General features: G+C 39.7%; 1 protein-coding gene across 1 annotated transcript in view; it reads left to right on the top strand.

The window, feature by feature from the left end:
- The first annotated feature begins 6,436 nt into the window (after positions 1–6,436).
- CYTIP (cytohesin 1 interacting protein) overlaps positions 6,437–8,437 on the top strand; it is a 74,202-nt gene continuing 72,201 nt past the window's right edge. Inside the window, exons 1-2 of the mRNA XM_076005554.1 lie at positions 6,437–6,540; positions 7,041–7,142. The gene's annotated coding sequence lies outside the window, so the exon portion shown is untranslated. The remainder of the gene's footprint in view (positions 6,541–7,040; positions 7,143–8,437) is intronic.

Below are 8,437 nucleotides of genomic sequence, written 5' to 3'. Positions count from 1 at the left end.
GTGCCAATGAGTTTCCTTTCAGAATAATACATTACATTTCTCTTTTAAATAAAACTCCCAACCTGGGGTCCAGGCATGGTGGCTCACATTTGTTATCCTAGCACTTGGGAAGGCCAAGGCGGGAGGATCCTTGAGGCCAGGTGTTCGAGACCCCATTTCTAAAAAGAAAAAAAATTAAAAAAAAAACTAGCCAGGAGTGGTGGCACATGCCTGTAGTTCCAACTACTCGGGAGGCTGAGGTGGGAGGATAGCTTGAGCTCAGGAGTTCAAGGCTACAGTGAGCCATGACTGTGGCTTGGGCAACAGAGGCCTGGGCAACAGTGTGAGACCCTGTCACCTGGGAAAAGAAAAAGAGAAAAAACTCCTAAACTTCTCTTTTTCAGACCACCCTAGTGTGTATGTATGCCCTGAATTGCAATTGTGTGATTCCCAAATAAAACATTAATTTAGATATTCGTCTCTATATTTTATTTGACTCTGACCCTTGGTGAACGTTTCTTGATGATGACCAGTGTGGCCAGGATCTCCAGAAACTTCCCAGAGGAGGAGGCCACCGAGCTGGGCTTGGGGATAATTTGAGTTAGTGGGTATGAGGTCATTGTCCCCTACTAGTAGGGGCTGTGCAGTGATGATAGACAGAGGAGGCCATGCTGTCAAGTGTTTTTAAAGACACACAGAGATAACAGGTGTGGGGTGAGGTATGGGGCCCAAGAGTGGAGTAGCCCAGCTGGGACTGGAGATGCCCCAAAGCCAGAAACAGAAATTATCGTAGTCTATCTTAAGTTATAATAATTCCCTACTGTACTTTCCTCAGCAAGATACTCCAGGAAGATAATTGGAACTGGCTAGTTTCCAGGTATCTTAAAGATCAAATCCCAAACAAAATGTGGGCAGCCTCTAAAGCAAAACTTTTCCTGACACTTCCATGGCCACATTCCATAGCCCCGATTCTCAGCTCAAGCCTATATATTCCTTTTCAGATCCAGGTGAGACAGTGACGATTGCTCCAATGGCAGAATACTGTCCACCAGGTAACTGCCCCGGCTAGCCTGGAGCTCCAGCCAGCTGGCCGTTGGTGGGAGCATCCTGCCCTCTGCTGGATTTGCTGGGAAACATGAATTTGCATTGCCTGCTAAAGAATTAATTAAAGTTGAAAGTTTTCAGTTTTATCTGAAAATAAATATTTGTTTGCATATTGATGAGGTTTAATTAACCAGAGAATACATTCCTTAAGTGACATGTGGATTCTCAAAGGATTTCCAAGTATCCAGGAAAAAAAATCATTGTGTATCATATGCATACCTCTTGCTCAGTAAATTGGGGTGCAAAATATATAGTGCCAGCATTTTTTAAAAGAATCAAAACTGCATCTATAATAATTTTAAAGTATTCAAATAATATTGTGATGTGACAGAAAGAACCCCAGGGGTACCATTAGACGGCTTGGGTTTACATATTAATTCTGCAACATACTAAATCTCTCTGAGACTCAGTCTCTTGATCTGTAAAAAGATGCCATACCAACATTAAAAGGATCAAGTGAACTGATAATGTATGTGAGAGCACTTTACTGTGCCCATTAAAAGTGTGGGGTTTTACACGCACATGCTGTGCACTGATTCACACAGGAGTACAAAGTGGTTTATATAGCAACATTGTTAAATTATTGATTTCTGAAATTTATGTTGGGTAAAACTGGAAAAAGCAGACTTCAATTTTTCAAATCTCGATAATGAAAGAAATCTTCCTAAACATATTGAAAGAAAGCAGGATGCCCTAAAAATATTTTTTTTTGCCAGAGCCTCTGGAGACAGAACAAATTTTTTACTAAGTAGTATTTATCTTCAACTGCCTATCATTATGTTCTGTACAACTTTTACAAATGTCTCTGTTTCTCACTTTCATAAGGAGGAAAATGGCAAAAATTAATTCTAAGGATAATAGTTTGCAGCAGCCAATTCCTCTCTTTCCTTTCCTCCTTGCCTCTTTTGTCCTGAGTCCCTCCATGTACTTTCCTTCTGTTCCCTTCCTGTTTAATTTGAAACCACAGATAATCTACAGCAATCCCACAGGTACACTGTTTTCTCTCCAGTGCTGCTATTATAGCTGGAGTAGATAGAACATGGTCCCAGTTCTTGGCCATCTTACTGACGAGGAGCTGAGTGACAATGGTGTTGGTACTAATGTAGCAGCTCTTTAATCAAAACCAACAGATCTACTTTAAATTTAATAATTTATTTAATTGATTTTATTCTCTTCATTAGGAACTCTGCTTAATAAAAGATTTTTTTTGTAAAAAAAATTCCATTTGTGCAACCAGCTGGAGAAAACTCAAGTCTAATTGATCACCTTCCCTGCCTCTATAAATACTATATAGATGTGTTCTAGAAAATTCATGTTCAACAAAGATTTAACACTAGCTGCTGAAGATACAGGGAAATAAAATATGATCTCTATACATGAGATATTTAGGCTTTAATTAGATACCTATATAAATAAATTAATTAATGTGTGATAAGCTGGTAGTATAGGAGTTGGGGATGAAATAACCAGAAGATGTCATCTGATTTTTTTTTGAAAATGTTTACTTTTATTATTATGGGTACATGATAGTTGTATATCTTTGTAGGGAACATGTGAGGTTTTGATACAGGCATACAATGTGAATTAATCAAATCAGGGTAATTGGGGTATCCATCATCTCTGGCATTTATCATTTCTTTGTGTTAGGAACATTCCAATTTCACTCTTTCAGTTATTTTAAAGTATACCTTAACTTATTTTTGATTATAGTCACTTTATTGTGCCATCAAATATTGTTCATTCTATTTCACTATATTTTGGTACCCATTAACCACACCCACTTTATCCTCCCTTCCCTTCTATGCTTCCCAGCCTCCAATAACCATCATTTCACTCTCTGTCTCTGTGACATGAATTGTTTTTAATACTTAGCTCCCACATATGAGTGAGAACATGTGAGATTTGGCTTTCTGTGCTTGGCTTATTTCACTTAACATGATGTTCTCCAGTTCTATCCATGTTATTGCAAATGGCAGGATTTCATTCTTTTTGTGGCTATATAATATTCCATTGTGTATATATATATGTACTATAATATCATTATTTGTTCACGTATTGATAGATACCTTGGTCGATTCCATATCTTGGCTATTGTGAATGGTGCTGCAATAAATAGGAGAGTACAGATTATCTTTTCGATATACTAAATTCTCCTCCTTTGGATATAGACCCTGAGCAGTGGGATTGCAGGGTGATATGGCAGCTCTATTTTAACTTTTTGAGAAACTGCCATGCTGTTTTCCACAGTGGTTGCACTAATTTACATTCCCACCAGTGGCATACAAAGGTTCCCCTTTCTCCACATCCTCATCAGCATTTGTCATTGCCTGTCTTTTTGATAAAAGCAATTTTAACTGGGGTGAGATGACATCTCATTGCAGTTTTGATTTGCATTTCTCTGTGTTATCTGATCTTGAAGAATAACATTTTCCAGGTAGACAAAGTGTGTGAGTGACTGTGTGTGTGTGTGTGTTTGTGTGTGAATGTGTCTATTGGAGCTGAGCAGGGGCAGGATTTAAGACAGAGGGCACTAGATAAACATGATATACTATTAATACTATGGTAATCTATGCTGTGGCTAGAATGATAAGAAGGGTGAGGCTGAAGCTGGAAAGGTACTTCAAGGCCAAATGAAGATGCTATTTAACTGCTAAGATATGGAGTTTGAATTTCATTTGGTATGTGTGTTAACCAATACATCTGAGTGGTGGATCAATGTTATATTTCCATTATATTCTCTTTAGTAAGGGAAGTGTTTATTAGAATAGAAAGTTGGGTTTTATGTGTTGTTATAATTCCCTATGAATTTTAAAATATGTGCAAGTTTCTGAGTACTGCCATAGCTTGCAATATTCAGTCTAAACTGGGTTGGATTAGTGACTCCCCAAACAGACTAGAATCCTCAGCCTGCATCTTTAAAAGACAACAGCTTGAGTCCTTTTGCTTCATCAGAAAGTCATGCATTTTTAAAAAGCAGCCACCAGCCTCTTTTGTCCAGTTATTCTTAGATAGCCATATACTCTAAAATATCTGAAGTTCATTGCCTAAGGAGAAGGATTTAGAAATGGCTTCAATCACTTTCTATATCTGACCTGCCATTTTGTCAAATAAAATAAAAAGTAGATCATAAAAAGACCCATGGATGAAGACTCTGCTTCACCAAACATGCTTGCTCATCTGAGTAATGATTTAAAGAATGCAGATTATTTATATAAACTTCTTGGCATAATATTGTCAATCTTAATGCTCCTTGTTCCCTGTAGCAATTCCACCAACATTGAAAGAGACAAGGATTGCTCACATTATAGCTTTGTTTATGGCATCTTTAAAAAAAGCACGTTGAATTGATATCCCCCAGTTCCTATAATTGTAATGAGATTTATAGGTAACTTAAAATTTTTTTTCTTTTTTGTGTTTGCTCAGCACTTAGCACTTTATGGGCATCCTGAAGAATGAAGCACATTCCATTAAACAATTTGGGCAAAAATAAAGTGTAAATAAGTGTAATAAGTAGTGTAGCCAGGTGCTTAGTGCCCCGACTGGGTGAGCAAAAAGGTATGAAATAGTGTGAGAACCCCATAGGAGCTTCTCTACCTCTGGTGTCCCGGCCCGCGGGACCTTCTCTTACTCGCAGGGGGCGAGGGGGACCGTGCCTGAAAGAGATGGGCGAGAGAAAGGAAGGAGACCAAGCAAATGGTTGTCAAGGTCTACTTTACTTGGATTCTTAGTAGGTTTTATATACAGAAACAAGGAAGTAGAAACAGAAAAATAGAGTGGGGGGGGGATGATGAGGCTTGGGTGTGGGCTAATTAGCCCCAATCAGCATTCTAATGGCACTGAAGCTGTTTGTGATTGATCACTCAACCCCAACCTGGCAGGGGGTCGGGAACAATTGCAGGTAGCATGCCCTGGAGCAAGCACGTCATGGAATGCATTCTTCTCGGAACTATAGCTGGAGGGCTGGGTGCTATTTTCGTCTTAGGCTATTTTCTGGGGCGAGGCCCCTGCGTAGGACAAGTCATTGGGATGTGGAGGGTCTTTGTCTCTAACACTCTGGTGCCCAGCACATAGTAGGTGCTCAATAGATAGCTGTGAAATAATGAAACAAGGAACAGACTCTCTTTTCTAGTGACTTTGCTTGGAGTGGTTATCTTAAGGGCATAGTAAAGAAATAATTGCTCCATAACTACTTGGACTCAGGAGTTAATGTTTACAAAGCGCTTTGAACTTCTTGGGAAAAAGAATGGTGTTTTTGTTGGCACCGTGCATTGTTTGCAGTGGCTCACACGAATTCCTCCTCCTCCTCCTCCTCTTCCTCCAGCTGCCGGCACTGTGCCCTCTCCCAGCTCTGGCAGGGCCAGGATCTCCCCCGGGGCAGCCACACAGTGGCCTCTACCGCCTTTCTCTGGTCAGCTCCAGCGCGACAGGTAGGGACACAGCGAACGCGCAAAGATTTCTTTAAGGCCTCTGAGGAGACTCTGGGGAAATGAAATTTGGGTGTCGATAATAATGACTTCTAGAGAGATCATGTACAGAGGGATGCAGGTGCTTGGTCAGCTGTGGAAGACGCTGTGGGTGGGACAGACAGACTCAACCGTGAGGACACATGGAGCTAGATCCTGAAGGGGAGATAGAGGTGTCATGCAGGCGATCAGGTATATGTGCAAAGCAGCTGCTTTCTCAGTTTTATGTGGCTTAGAGGTATAATACGAAACCTTGTAGCAAACTGGCAGCAAAATATGATTGTTCCATTAGAAGGAACCCATAAGACAAGCCAGATTTCTGTATACTGATTTCTGTAAAACTTTCAACTAGTATGACTTCTTTCTCCATAGGGTTTTTTAATATTTGATAACAACAAATAAACGAGTGCCATCTCACCTGTGGTTGGCCAAGGCTGCAGTAGTTTCCATGTATTTGTTACTATCTGAACAATTGCCTTTATTTTAGGAACTCCATAATAAATAGTTAATATGTGATTTGGAAAACAAAAGCTATGATTTCTAATAAGAATGTATGCCCTTTTCTGGAAAAATTCAAGTAAAAGAGTTTTTTTGTTTTTTTTTTCTTTTTGAGGTTATGAGACATTAACTTTTAATGGACACATACAATAAATATCTCAAAGTAATAGCAGGAGAGCCTGTTAGAGGTTCGGAATAGCTAGAATGATTATCAGTGGCAGATCTTGCCTTGAAGGCAGGAACACCTCCTATTTTCCACAGCTTGGGAGTGACTTGTTTTCCGAACCACACCATGAGGTTTTCTGTGTGTGTGGAAAATTTTCCACGATACATATTTATAAGCTAGTTGCTGTACATGTGGCAAATTTGCTCTCCCTACAAATTGTTTCTAGGGACTGGAAATGAATGTCATGTGGAAAAAAGCCAGCATGGTATTTTGTTAAAAAGATAGACTTCGTAAATTATGTCTATTCTGCTTCAAAGAAAAAAAACGCAGGTAAGTCCAGCTTTAGTCGAACAGCATGAAGTTAACCAAAAGTAAGGCTTAGGTTTTGTTTTAAAAAATTATAGATGGAAACTTCCTCCCAACTAAAATGGATTCATTATTTCCCTGAAAATAAGAGCAAGTGGGGTGAAATTTGTAGTGAGATTATATTAATAGTAAGTAGCATTTGAAACTCCTGAAAGCTTAGAGTTCACATAAAAGCTATGTGTAAAACATTTATTTAGGAATGACTCCAGATAAGAAATGGTTTCTTTTTCTACTTGATTCATTATAGAATGAATTTTCCATTTGTACAGGGCTTGAGAATCACATAGGCATCACTGAATTTTTATTTTTCCTCTCTCTGTTTGTGAGTATTTGACACTAGACAGTTTGTCTATGTCCTGAAATAAATACATGGGAGCTCGCTTCAGCAAAGACACGATGGGCCATATGAATTAAGGGGAGACCGAATATCCTTTTCAGTATGTCAGTGACCTGTTGCATTGCAGGGGGCTGGACATTCATTTGGAGCAGAGTAGACAAAACCTCGTATGCTCTGGCTTGGAAACCAGGAGGAATTACTGATTGAGGTTTGCAACTAAAGTCCTATGGTAAGTTTGACTTTGAAATGTGTGAGTTGATTCACATTACGCATTATTTTCTTTGATCTGGGGGAGGAGAGGAAGTGAATAAATTTTAATGATGTGTTATATATTAAGAGAAATAAAATATTGGGGGATTATTGCTGGAAGTTCTTTGTTCAAGTGTTTAATCAGCAAGCTGGGTTGGCTCTTAAGGGTTTTGTTTCCTAAGTATTTTGGACTTCCACTGCTGATACTAGGTCTCTTCTCTTTTTTTCTTAGCTCATATGGTCAGTGGATTTGTTATGGGGATGTCTTCTGTCAAGGCAGTTGTAGAGTTTATGATATCTAGATAATTTTTGATAATAGAAAGTCCAATAAATACAGGAGCATGAGCTCCTTGCAAAAAGAAAACGCAAGATGAGAGATTGGTCTAGAAAGTTGAAAGTTCTTATTCAGAAAAAAGATAGAATGGAACTGGTGAGAAACCAAGTTAAAACTGGTTGAGCACTAGAACTCAAACATGATATTCTAAATATGAAGACAGGGTAAGGAAGCTCATGGAAATTTATTGTGTGTGTGTGTGTGTGTGTATATGTGTGTGTGGGGGGGAATTGGTTATTTTCTTATCTGTATCTACTATCCACTCCAGTCTTTCTTTTTTTTTTTTTTGAGACAGAGTCTCGCTTTGTTGTCCAGGCTAGAGTGAGTGCCGTGGCGTCAGCCTAGCTCACAGCAACCTCAAACTCCTGGGCTCAAGCGATCCTTTCTGCCTCAGCCTCCCGAGTAGCTGGGACTACAGGCATGCGCCACCATGCCCGGCTAATTTTATATATATATATCAGTTGGCCAATTAATTTCTTTCTATTTATAGTAGAGACGGGGTCTTGCTCTTGCTCAGGCTGGTTTTGAACTCCTGACCTTGAGCAATCCGCCCGCCTCGGCCTCCCAAGAGCTAGGATTACAGGCGTGAGCCACCGCGCCCGGCCTTACTCCAGTCTTTCTAAGGACAGGAATCCTGTATCTCTGCAAAGAATAGACAATAAATAAACATTTCAATAGTATAGGGTATTTATTTTTGTGGATGCCACAAAAAAAGGTCAGCAAACTAGTTGCTTTTGCATGCTTCCTGTAAGATAGGCCTCAGAGCTCAGCCAGAGGCAACTGAAACTTAATCAAATAAGTTGCCAGCCACAGGGTGAGCTCTGAATGTATCACGAAGAATTCCCTCAAATCCCCATCATGTTTGAGCTACACTTTGGGGCTAGACCACCAGGGGTCAGGGCATTGTCTCTGGGAAGCCTTTGCTAAGTACACTCTTGGTG

This window comes from Microcebus murinus, chromosome 8, assembly GCF_040939455.1.
Source record: "Microcebus murinus isolate Inina chromosome 8, M.murinus_Inina_mat1.0, whole genome shotgun sequence".
NCBI lineage: Eukaryota > Metazoa > Chordata > Mammalia > Primates > Cheirogaleidae > Microcebus > Microcebus murinus.
This window is presented reverse-complemented; position numbering and strand designations above follow the sequence as displayed.